The 12,977-nt window shown below is 39.5% G+C and overlaps 1 protein-coding gene across 3 annotated transcripts in view; it reads right to left on the reverse strand.

The window, feature by feature from the left end:
* Positions 1 to 6,226, reverse strand: part of rhoh (ras homolog family member H) — a 29,021-nt gene extending 22,795 nt beyond the window's left edge. For 2 of the 3 annotated variants that reach the window (XM_043692648.1, XM_043692639.1), the window contains exon 1: positions 5,666 to 6,226. The gene's annotated coding sequence lies outside the window, so the exon portion shown is untranslated. Of the gene's footprint in view, positions 1 to 3,522; positions 3,857 to 5,665 lie in introns of those variants that run through there. The other variant, XM_043692658.1, reaches the window with a different exon arrangement.
* Between the last annotated feature and the right edge of the window lie 6,751 nt (positions 6,227 to 12,977).

Here is a 12,977-nt window from a genome sequence, read left to right on the forward strand (position 1 = left end):
GGACTAGTATCCAGAGGCAGTGGCCAATTCTCTTGAATGAATTCAAGTAATAAACCTGCTGTTAAAAAAAAGTGTGCAAACATCCTTTAGGGAAGGAAATCCGCTGTCCTTATTTGGTTGGCCTATAATTGATACCAAAGTCAGCGTAATGGAGATAACTCTTAACCTCCCTCTGAAATGGCCAACTAGCCTTTTAGTTCCTGGGTAACAAATGCTACATTTACCACTGAAGTAAACATTCCAGGAAAGAGTAAAAAGAACTTGGACAAACATTGACACTGAGCGTAAGAAGGAGACATTAGAATATGTCACCAAAAGTTTGGTTGAAGGGGTCAAACATTTCAAGGATATTCCTAAAGTAGCAGAGTACTATGAAGAAATTGAATTATTTCAGTTGGCAACTCCAGTGTTTAGGGACTAGATATTTGAAAACACAGTTATTGAAGGTGAGAACACGTAATCTGTGCAGGTGAATCTTCTGCCAGCCAGAATTATTGTAAAATCACAACTGACTCAAATGCTAAACAAAAATCTTTTCCATGTAGCATCAATTATCAATGAACATTCCTTCAATCAGTAAATTCCAGGAGACTTAACAACTAAAATAAAAACAGAAAGTGCTGGAGAAACTCAGCAAGTCTGACAGCATCTGTCGAGAGAAAGATAGTGTCAATGTTTCGAGTTCATTCTGACCCTTTTTCAGAACACGTAGCTGAACTGGGAAATATCTTGCCAACAATCCGGGTGCTCCGGTTTCCTCCCACAGAACAAAGATGTGCAGGTTAGGTGAATTGGTCATGCTAAATTGCCCATAGTGTTATGTGCACTAGTCAGAGGGATATGGGTCTGGGTGGGTTACTCTTCAGAGGGTCGGTGTGGACTTGTTGGGCTGAAGGGCCTGTTTCCACACTGTAGGGAATCTAATCTAATCAAATCAAATTACTGAGACTAGTTTTTAATTCCATATTTATTCATACTGGGAAATATCATCCTCTGACACCTTCTCACATCTCCTGAAAAAGAGTGTTCACATGTGGAATTTGGGTGATGTCAACATCAAGGTATACCTAAGTGAAACTCAGCTAATGGGACATTTACTATCCTCACTCATAAATAATGCTGCCAAGAGTTAAAAGCCCATCAAATTTGAGAATTTGAATTCAGTTTAAATCTGGAAAGAAAAAGCTATTAATAGGAAAATAATCAAAATCTATCATGCTATCATAACAACCCATCTGTTTTTGGAAGTTTGAAACAACTGAGTGACTTCAAAGGACAGTTAGCTATGTTAGTGTGGTTCCAGGGATCAGGTTAGACAAGGATAGCAGCCTTTTATTCCTAAAGGGTATTAATTAATTAGATTTTTTACGTAATTCAACAGCTTTATCATCATTTTTACTTTTTATTTCTAGGTTTTAAAAATGAATTCAAATTAACATGTTAAAATTTAAGTTCTTGTTCTCTGGAATGTTAGACTGGGAATTTAACCATAACATTACCTTACTACTTACATTATTATGTTAATACAGAATGATTGATTATTGGCATAAAAAGTAAACAAACTTAAAAGTATACCAAACAAACTTACTTACATATTAGTGACAAGTTACTGAAGAGCAGTCATGAAAGAAAACATAATTATTCTTCCTATATAAAATCCTAACGGACCGCAGATGCTGTAAATCAGAAACAAAAACAGAAATTGCTGGAAAAGCAGGTCTGGCAGCATCCATGGAGAGAAATCAGAGTTAATGTTTCGGGGGTGGCTCACTTGACCAGAACCGTTAACAATAATTATTCTTCCATTTAGTACTAAATCAAAATTAAACTCCACCATTTCTGCTCGTGCTCAGTTATTATAATGATCTACGGGACAGTTTTACACAGTCACTGAGATATATAGCATGGAAACAGACCCTTCGGTTCAACTCGTCTATACCAACCAGTTAACCTAAATTAATCTAGTCCCATTTGCCAGCATTTGGCCCATACCCCTCTCAACCCTTACTATTCATAAACCTATCCAAATGCCTAATAAATGTTGTTATTGTACCAGCTCCCACCACCTCAGGCAGCTTATTCCATATACGCAGCACCCTCTGCATGAAAAAGTTGTCCCTCAGGTCCCTTTTAAATCTTTCCCCTCTCATCTTAAACCAAAGCCCTCTAGTTTTAGACTCTTCTACCCTGGAAAAAAAGATCCGGTCTATTCACTCTATCCATGCCCCTCATGACCTCTATAAGGTCACCCCTCAGCCTCTGACAGTCCAGGAAAAATAGCCCCAATCTATTCAGCCCTATTGCTCAAACACTCCAACCCCAGCAACATGCTTATAAATATTTTCTGCACCCTTTCAAGTTTAACAACATCGTTCCTGTAGCAGGGAGACCAGAATTGGATGCAATATTCCAAAAGTGGCCTAACTAATGTCCTGTACAGCCACAACATGACATCCCAACTCCTGTACTTAATGCACTGACCAATATTTCAATGTTTATCTGGGGTCGTTCCACTTACGGATCTTGAAATGGCATAGACATGAGTTATTCAGAAACCAAATATTCCAAAAGGTTACATGATAGCATTCTCCAGACGTTTTGTCTGGAACAAGTTAACTTTGCCAAATGAACCCTATTCAGTGTGTTAACTGATCCCAACCACATCAACAGATGAAGCATTTAGCTGAAACACCACTGGCCTAGAATGTGGATCTGTTTGTTTGGGGCAGAGAATTGGGTATCAAAGAAAATATAAAATGACCTAGGATGCCTTCGGCCCATTACTAATCCTGAGATTCCTGCAGTGAAGTGCCACATTTGGTTTGGACGAGGACAATAGCATTCTCAGAGGATCATGTAGATAGCTAACACTCATTGTGTCCATTCACGTGGAAAGAATAATTACTGACCAGAGGTGGTTGATGCTTATGGGAACTATCTTCTAGCATAAAACAAGTTTCCATAGAGGGATATAAGAAGAAAGAAAAATGTCAGAAAATGCAGAACTGAAGAAAATTAACATTTACTTCTGTTTTCGAACTTAAATGTAAATGATAGTGAATAAAACAGTAAAGGAGAAGGAGCAAGATAATTAAAATGACCCAATACATATAGTTGAGGTATACTATGAAAAAGTGAGTTGAAGAAATAAAATAAACCAGGAGCATAGGTTTAAGCTTAGAGGTAGAAGGCTAAGAGGGTTTTAAGGAGATTCTTTTTCTCTCAGAGGGTGGTGGGAGTTTCGAACTCAGTGCCTGAAAAGCTGGTTAGTTTACATACTTTTGTCACATTTAAACAGTGTTTAGATTTTAACTTGTGTTGCCATAGCCTCCAAGGCGATGGGTCAAAAGCTGGAAAATAGGATTAGAGTAGTCAGAGATTTAGTTGACCGCCGACACGATAGACCAAACAGCCTCTTGCTGTGCTTGTAAACATGTATGAGTCTGAGTAAAATTATATCATTTTGATATCACACTTACATTCTAAGGTCATGCATGAACAAAATGAAAATGTTATCCTTACCAACAATTATGAGGTCCCCCTCATTTATTATGGGTTTGAAGCACTTCCAGAAGGATCTCAGAATCAAGGTTTACAGAAAATGGAGGCCTCGGACAAGATAGCTGTCTCACAGCTGTTTCCTTCAGTTATCATGGAGGAAACTCATTCCTTGACAAACATCAATGAGCCTGCAACATTTTTTTTCTTTTGTTCACCCTTAAATCTCAATCACTTGATACATTTTGGTCCTATAATTCTTTTGGCTGTATGGAACAAGTATTTATTTTAGACAGTACACAGTATAGCAATGAGTGCCACCCACGTTTTTGCCTGTGTGCAGCCCATGGAATTTTATACGTAACAAACCACCGCCACAGTACAATCATGTCCCTGACAAATAGGGGTAAACACATGTAATGTATTTTCTGCACCCAATTAATTTTCCTCAAAAAGTTTTTGAAGTTAATTTCTTTCTCATTGATGCCTTCCTATAGCACTGGCTACTCTAAGTATCAAGTAATATAACAGATGTTTATTGCTGAATTTTTAAAACTGCACCAAAAAAATTTGTAATTTTTCTTTTCAATTACTGTTTTGCTTGTGCGACCTTTTCTTGGTCTCGGTTCTAAATAAAACTGGGGTTTGGAATTCAGTGCGAGTTCTCACTACATTCTCTAATAGGGTTTCCAACTTAATTAATTGTTTTAAAATCTCTTTAAACATCCCAGCTGCAAGTTAAAACTGTTGTGCATAGTTACATTTGCTTTATTGCTTCGCAATTCAATCTTCTCACCTAGAAGTTAATTGATTTCTAGTCAACCTGTCCAATGCGGTCTAATTTGTTTACAGAACATCACCCCGATTGTGAAAGGCCTATTGCCCGAATGCTTTACTGCACAATTTACACCCAAGTGCCCATTTTCAAGTTTTCCTTTAAAGACTGAGCGCGCAGAAATCAAAAACGATATATTATTTGCAATCATATCTGAACTGCCAAATACATTTATTGCAGTATTTTATAGACCTAAGTATTCAAAGTTGATTGAAATCATTACGGCAACAATTCTGCCTCCTTTCCACACAATATCTCTCGAAACGCTGCATGAAATATCTTTTTCTCTGAAGGGTAACTGGACTGACTCTCTCCACAGATGCCGCCAGACCTGCTGAAATTCTCCAGCAATTTCTCTTCTTAGACTACTTCAACAAAATTACCAACACAGCAATAAATACAACACTTTTGCAAACAAAAATATCTGGGATGTTACCAAGTCCAGCCCGCACTTTCATTTACAATATCAGACCCGTGCTCACTCATGTTGAAAGATTTTTTTAGGTCCTTTCTCTCTGTCGCCCATTATAATTATTTAGGTAGCTTTTGTGCACAGTACATTAGAAACATTTTGTCTTAGATGTATTGGAGACTGCCACACATTGTAGCGATACCTTCCACTTACTACTGTACATTATTGCTGGTGGTCACATTGTTATCACATTTTTGTCCCCTTTCCTAAGGATCATTATAGTTCATAAGTACGTTAATTTCCTTACCACGGTTTAATTTTCTGCTAAATTCGGCAAAAAGATTCCTTTGGTTATTTTGCCTCCGCTGCTGATATTTTAATGTGTTTATTGATCACATTTTGATTTTTAAAAAGTGTGAAAACCTGTGCCCTTCCTGTGATTAAATGCAACGAAAATCAGAAATGGCCGCCTTTAAAGAACGAGGGGAGTCTATACTAAGGGATAATCCATTTTCAGAGCCAAGAGAAACTTCTTGATTTTGGATTTAAATCTCCCTTGAAATGTACATTGTGCGAATTAATAGCTCGGAGCGAGGAGAGCGACAAAGCTCTCTTTAAACTGATTGAAACTCTCAGGCTCATTGTTCGACAATTTAACAAACACTTCCTCACATCTGAACCTAAACAAAAATAAAGTTCACTTTATAACAGTTTTGATTTTGAATTATTCGAGGAAGCTTTTCATTGAGATTTTCTTGATGTCTTTTTGCTTGAGCGTTTTACTAAATGGGTTAAATGTTTCTGAGGAAACCAGTCAATATTTAAAAGCCGCGAATACGGACAGTTACAATGCCTCGGTTATTATTTTCTTTAAGAAAGCCCAGTGATTTTGTTTTAATGGGTTGCATGCACCAACCTACCTCAGCTTCGCCCGCCTTCCTCGGCTCCGTCGGATTGACACAGAACTGCGCCGCTTCCAAATCCCATAAACTGAATCCTCTCAAACCGCCACTAGCTGCTCGCAAATTCAGCTTGCCCTTTTGTTTACAGACACGAAGTATCCATCTGTCACACCGAACAGAATCTTCTTCAATTTGAGCAGTGGTTCTCAACGCTCACCAACACGTCCTCAACAACAGTTGGGCCAACAGTGGGTCGTTTCAGAGACTGGAGCTCAGTTAGCTACAAACCTCCACTGAGGACATCCTGTACCACAGAAGTATCAAATCAAAAGAGTTGTAGGTTGTAATTTCACCTAGTGTACCCGCTTGTGGTTTCTGTGTCGCAGCAACCCTAAAGGACAACAAAACTGCAGAGGTGGTTGTGATCCTGATTCATAAAGCTGCAGAATCCCCCTAGAAGAATCATGTCTCACTGTTTTGATTTGGCCCCTAATGGAATAATAACTTTAACATAGCATTAGAGCAGGTTAGGAAATGCTCACTGATTTCTGCCCATTCACATTCACAGCCTTGAAAATGTAATGATGATCAGTACGCTTGCATCAAGCTTTCTGACTTTAAACCTTTTCCTCAACGTGTTTTTGCACGTTTGAATGTCACATGGAAGCAGGGAACAGACCTCATGTTGTGCAGTGGCAGTATCCCTACCTCTTGAACCTCTGGTTTCAAGTCCTAACTGCTACAGAAGTGTGAAATAACAGCTCTCAACAGGGTGATTAGATGCTACCTAAAATTATAGCACAGAAACAAAGTAATTTGGCCCGACACATCATATCAGTGTCTATGTCCCACAGAGTCATTCTGTTTTATCAAAGCCTATTCATGTAGGGTCCTTTCTCCCTGATTTGTTTATCTGGATTCCCCGTCAGTCAGTGTTCCCCAACAGTTTTCCCATTGTGATCCCAGAGCTGTGACAGTATGGGTAGGGGAAAGGATTAGATCAGGGGAGAAAAACGTCCCTGTTTAATTCTCTAAGTTTTTAAGTAAAATGCACCTACTTTTCCACTGGGCCACCTCATTGTTAAAATAGGCTGCATTTGTCAACTGTAACCTGTTTGTCTGGCTATTGTGGGTCATCAGTATGACTGATCAATAGTATTTTAGCCTGTTGGAAAGATATTTGTAACGATACTTGGTCTTTTTTAAAAAAGAAAATGTTTAATTAGCAAGCACGAACATTCAAGGCTATATCTCACAGAGTTTGGGAAGTCCTGCCTTAAACACATCTGTGTCATTTGCCTTAGAATTCCCATAAGTGTGGAAGCAGGCCATTCAGTCCATACCAACCCCCCCCCCCCCCCAACCCAAAGAATCCCACCCTATCCCTATAATTCTACATTTCCCCTTAGCTAAATCATCTAACCTGCACACTATGGGCAATTTACCACAGCCAATCTACCAAATCTGTATATCTTTGGACTGTGGGAGGAAATTGGAGCACCTAGAGGAAACCCAGGCAGACATGGGGAGAATGTGCAAATTCCACACAGACAGTTGCCTGAGGGTGGAATTGAACCCAAGTCCCTGGTCCTGTGAGGTAGCAGTGCTAATCACTGTGCTACCATGTGACTTTAACTACTCCTGAAGGGTCCTCCATTTTAGGCTCTTTCCAGGAAATTTTGCATTCAATTTATTAGAAATATCCCATATTCATGACCAAAAAGACAAAGAACAGCAGATGCTGGAAATCTGAAACAAAAACAAAAGTTGCTGAAGAAACTCAGCAGGTCTGGCAGCGTCTGTGAAGAGAGAAACAGCGTTAATGTTCTGGGTCCAGTGACCCTTCTTCAGAAAAAAAGGGTCTGAACTGTTCTGAAGAAGGTTCATTGGAGCCAAAATGTTGACTCTGCTTTCTCTCCACAGATGCTGCCAGAACTACTGAATTTCTCTGGCAATTTCTGTTTTGTTCCATATTTATGAGCCTTAGTTTTGGATTTCTCCATAAGTTGAAATTGTGAGAGGGTCTAACAGTGATAAATACTGAAAGGCTGTTTATACTCGCTGCAGAATCTGGAGCTAGGTGACATAGTCTGAGGATAAGGGTTTAACAATTTCCAATGAAAGAAAAGATGATGTTTCTTCACTCAGAGGATTGTGCTTTGAAATTCTCTACCTTTAAATATATACAATGTTGATATTGATGTTGGTGATCTCAGGGAGTTAAGGGATAATGAATCAGATAGCAAAGTTAAGTTAACGCACAAGATCAACCATGATAGTATTAGATGGCAGAGTGGGTTTCAAGGGTCATACAGTCTTCTGCTGCCCCCATTTCTTATAAACAATACTTCTACATTCACCATATCTATCATGTTCAAATCCTTAAAAGCTATGTCACCCCTTAGCCCTGTGTTTGCTTGAGACAAAATCTCCATTGTGTTCAGTCTTCAAGGCAGAATGCATCTGAGTGTGACACTGAGCAACAGCCAAACTATAAGAGAAATTGTCCAATGGCTGGAGTCAAATTTGGAACAAAGGAATATGATTGTGGCTGTAGGAAGCCAATAATTACAATCGTGGTGAGGAAGTTAAAATGCCACAGAGGGGTCAGTTCCATGCTTTACTTCTCTTTCAGGACACATTGGGGACTCAAAGTTTAAACATTCCACTACCAAAGGACTAACTGCAGTATCAACTGAAAGCCTGTCCTCTTACAATACAGACAAAATGTCTCAGTGGGGGGAGGCTAACTGTATCTTAGAAATGGAGCCTAGTGGAGCCACACATGCGGATTCCCCTGTATCCTCTTACAATACAGACAGAATGTCTCAGTAGGGGGGAGGCTGACTGTATTTTAGAAATGGAGCCTAGTGGAGCCACACATGCAGATTCCCCTGTAGCCTCAGACAGAGGTATTTGCCCTTTCCAGACAAGACTGATAGCCTTGGCCACAACCTTATTAAACTGCCTCCGCTCCCATTGTCTTACTTCCTCTCCATATTAGCATAGGTATGTGAATCCCCCATTTACAGCAGGCAAAACCCTTCTGCCTTAATCTCTTCCCATCAACACATAATCATGAATAATATGATAATCATTTTCTGTAATCTATTCACATGTTATCACAGGATATCAACATTCATCAGGCTATGTAAATTCATAATTACCAACATTAAACTATACTGTCTATGTGCGTAGGGCAGAGATTTGTGAAGAAGCAGGCACACGGCTACTTGGGGACATTTTGAATCTCTCGCCGGCTGTCCGAAAATAAAACTACTGCTGTTGTACAGAAAACTTGTGTTGTCTGGATTTGTGAAACAAAGCAGACATCAACAGTGGGATATTATTAGTTTGAAGAAGTATCCTCAGCTCATCCATCTCTAATTCATCGTAATCTTCACTCTTTCATACTGTCAGGAATACAGTTTCTCAACAACCAATCTATAGTGTCAAAATCCATTTCCAACTCCTGTGATAATGAAGCAGTATATACCAGCTCAGCTGTCATAGCATTCAGAATTGGGCTAATGAGGGGCATATGACATGCATACCAGATAGTTGCCAACAATTACCATATAAATAAGTGAAAGTGTAACCATCTCCATTTGGTCTTCAATAGCACCATTGTTCCCTCCATGTATGTCTTGGAGTCATGACTGTCTATGAACTTAAATCAACTAGCCCTTATTGAAACCATGACTACAAGACATGAAATATTCTGCAAATAAGAACTAGTTTCCTGTCACATCAAAGCTTCTCCAGCAGCTGCAACAACTACTTGTATTTAAATTCTGGATTAGTGGTGCTGGAAGAGCACAGCAGTTCAGGCAGCATGATTTCGCTGCTCCTTGGATGCTGCCTGAACTGTTGTGATCTTCCAGCACCACTAATCCAGAATCTAGCTTCCAGCATCTGCAGTCATTGTTTTTACCTACTTGTATTTAAATGACAGCTGTAAAACATTTAGCTAACATGCTGCATAGAGGCATTATCAAATAAAATCTATTATGCTGAAGTTCAGAATGAGGTAGAATACTCACTTGAACAATGAAGCCACGTAAACACATGAGAAGCTCAACAAAATTCAGACAAACTAATTCAATTCATTGGCAACCCTGTCACCATGCTCAATATTTACACTATCATCATTCACACTCATCACAATTTTGTTGGATATTTGCACTGTTTCCCATCACAGTTGATTAGATGGACAAATAATGGTACAGGATATAATTTATGGACATGATTTAAGGCCCACATGAGACTCTCAACCTGGAACTTTCACAGCTGAGGAACTTAGTTGCTGCAGTATAGAAATTGTTCTCAGTTTGCCTTCAGTGTGAGAGATAGACCAAATTACTTGTGCAAGTAAATTAAATATTTTCCGTTTTAAAAAGGCTAAGTATCCTTGTAGATCATTCCAGCAGGCAAAGAAACCCTTGATAAGATATGTTAATAACCCACAAGTCAAATAGTCTGCAAATGACAGACTCAGAGGAAACTCCTTGATTAAATCTCATGAGTGGTCCATCTTCCATATCAGTTAGATTTAAAATAATATATGAACAAGATAAGACACAAATAAAATAGTATAAGAAATTCCAAATGCCAAAGTGGAGACCCAGGGTCCTGATGTCAGCTATCTTCTGAGTAGAGTTAATAGAAGATAGCAGTATTTTTAATATATTAAGTGCTGTAACTCATAGTTTGCTAGTGAGTCAGCTTGTTAATTATGTGACTGCTGTGTGGTCAGAGCAAGATGTAGAATCAGTTTGGATAGAGATAAGAAATAGGAAAGGAACAAGGTCACTTTGTGGGAATGGTTTTTAGGCAGCAAGGACTCCTAAATCCCTCGGTGCTGTAGCTTCCTGGTTAAATAATATTAAGCTACTCTATTCTTCCTGCCAAAATGTATAACCTCATATTTTCCCACATTAAAGGCGACCTTCCAAGTTTTCACCCATTCATTTATTGATATTCCTCTGCAGATTCTTTGTGTCCTCCTACTTGCCTTTCCACCTATTTTTGTATCATCTACAAACTTGGTGATAAAACATTCACTTTCCTCAGCCAAGACATATTTATTAGTTCAACACAGACGGATTTGGTAGACGTTGTGCATAATCACAAAAAGCTAATATTCAAGTTCAGCATGTAATAAGGAAGGCAAATGAAATGTTGGCCGTTATTTCAAAGGGATTGGAGTATAAAAATAAGGATGAGGGTCTTGCTAAAACTGTACAACACATTAGTTACACCACACTTGAAATAACATCAATGTATTTGTCCCCATATTGAAGAAAATATATACTGACATTGGAGGCAGTATAGAGAATGTTCACAAGGTTGAGATTGGATGTGGAGAGATAATCTTATGAGGAGAGGTTGAGAAGGTTGGGTATGTACTCATTGGAATTTAGAAAACTGAGAAGCACCCTTATTGAAGCATACTAGATTCTTAGTGGACTTGACAGGGTAAATGCATAAAGGTTATTTCATCTTGTAAATGAGCCCAGGACCAGAGGGCATAATCTCAAAGTTAGAAGTCACCCATTTAAAGCAAAAGTGAGGAAGAATTTCTTCTTTCAGATGGTAGTGAATCTGTGGAACTCTATGACAGAAAGCTGTAAAGTTGGGTAGTTAAGTGTATTCAAGGCTGAGATCGATCGATTTTTGACAGGAAGGGAATTGATGATGATGAAAGAAAGTCAGAAAAGTGGAGTTGAAGTTTATCAGCTCAACCATGATCTCGTTGAAAGGTGTCCCGATGGGCTGACTGGCCTACTTTTTCTCCTATGTCTTATGATCTTACACCTAATTGTATTTATGCTGTAGGACAGATGTATAGTAAGAAATAAATGGAAGCTATACGAAAAAAAACAATAATTGTGGATGACTTTAATTCATATGCAAATTGGACAAATCAGATTGGCAAAGGTATCCTGGAAAATAAGTCCTTAAAGTGTATTCAAAACTATTTCTTAGAGTACTACACTCTAGAGCTGAAAAATGTGTTGCTGGAAAAGCGCAGCAGGTCAGGCAGCATCCAAGGAGCAGGAGAATCGATGTTTCGGGCATAAGCCCTTCTTCAGGAATGAGGAAGGTGTGCCAAGCAGGCTAAGATAAAAGGTAGGGAGGAGGGACATGGGGGAAGGGGCGTTGGGAATGCGATAGGTGGAAGGAGGTTAAGGTGAGGGTGATAGGCCGGAGAAGGGGTGGGGGGGAGAGGTCGGGAAGAAGATTTCAGGTCAAGAAGGCGTTACTGAGTCCGAGGGTTGGGACTGAGATAAGGTGGGGGGAGGGGAAATGAGGAAGCTGGAGAAATCTGCATTCATCCCTTGTGGTTGGAGGGTTCCTAGGCAGAAGATGAGGCGCTCTTCCTCCAGGCGTCCTCCTCTACATTGGGGAGATAGGCCGCCTACTTGTGGAACGTTTCAGAGAACACCTCTGGGACACCCACACCAACCAACCCAACTGCCCTGTGGCTGAACACTTTAACTCCCCCTCCCACTCCGCCAAGGACATGCAGATCCTTGGCCTCCTCCATCGCCAGACCATGGCAACACCTCCTTCCACCTATCGCATTCCAATGCCCCTCCCCCATGTCCCTCCTCCCTACCTTTTGTCTTAGCCTGCTTGGCACACCTTCCTCATTCCTGAAGAAGGGCTTATGTCCGAAACGTCGATTCTCCTGCTTCTTGGATGCTGCCTGACCTGCTGCGCTTTTCCAGCAACACATTTTTCAGCTCTGATCTCCAGCATCTGCAGTCCTCACTTTCTATTACACTCTAGAACCAACCAAGGTGCATGATATTCGAGACCTGGCAATGAGCAATACAATAAGATTAATGAATAACAGTATGATAAGGTAGCCTCAAGGCAATAGCAATCTTAGCATGATGGGATATTATGTTCAGTTTGAAAGGGAGAAGAGTGGGTCTAAGAGTCATGTTCTGAATCTGAATAAAGATAATTATAAGAATATGAAGACAGTGCTAGCTAAAGCATTTTGGAGAACTCATTTAAAAGGCGAGACAGTAGAGATGCATAAACAAAATTTTAAGGAGATAATTAAATAATTCTCAGCAAAGATATATCCCAGTGAGAAAAAAAAGACTCTTTAAGAAGGATGCAGCACCCACAGCTGAATAAGGAAATTTACGATATTATAAAATTGAAAGAAATGCTGTACAATCTTCAAAGATTATTAATAAGTCAGAAGATTGGTCATATTGGCTTAACCAACAAAAAAAAACCCAAAACAAGTCAATGAAGAGGGAGAAAATAGTCATATAGGAGAAAGCTCTCCAGTAATATAAGCATTCAG

Source organism: Chiloscyllium plagiosum, chromosome 1, assembly GCF_004010195.1.
Source record: "Chiloscyllium plagiosum isolate BGI_BamShark_2017 chromosome 1, ASM401019v2, whole genome shotgun sequence".
NCBI lineage: Eukaryota > Metazoa > Chordata > Chondrichthyes > Orectolobiformes > Hemiscylliidae > Chiloscyllium > Chiloscyllium plagiosum.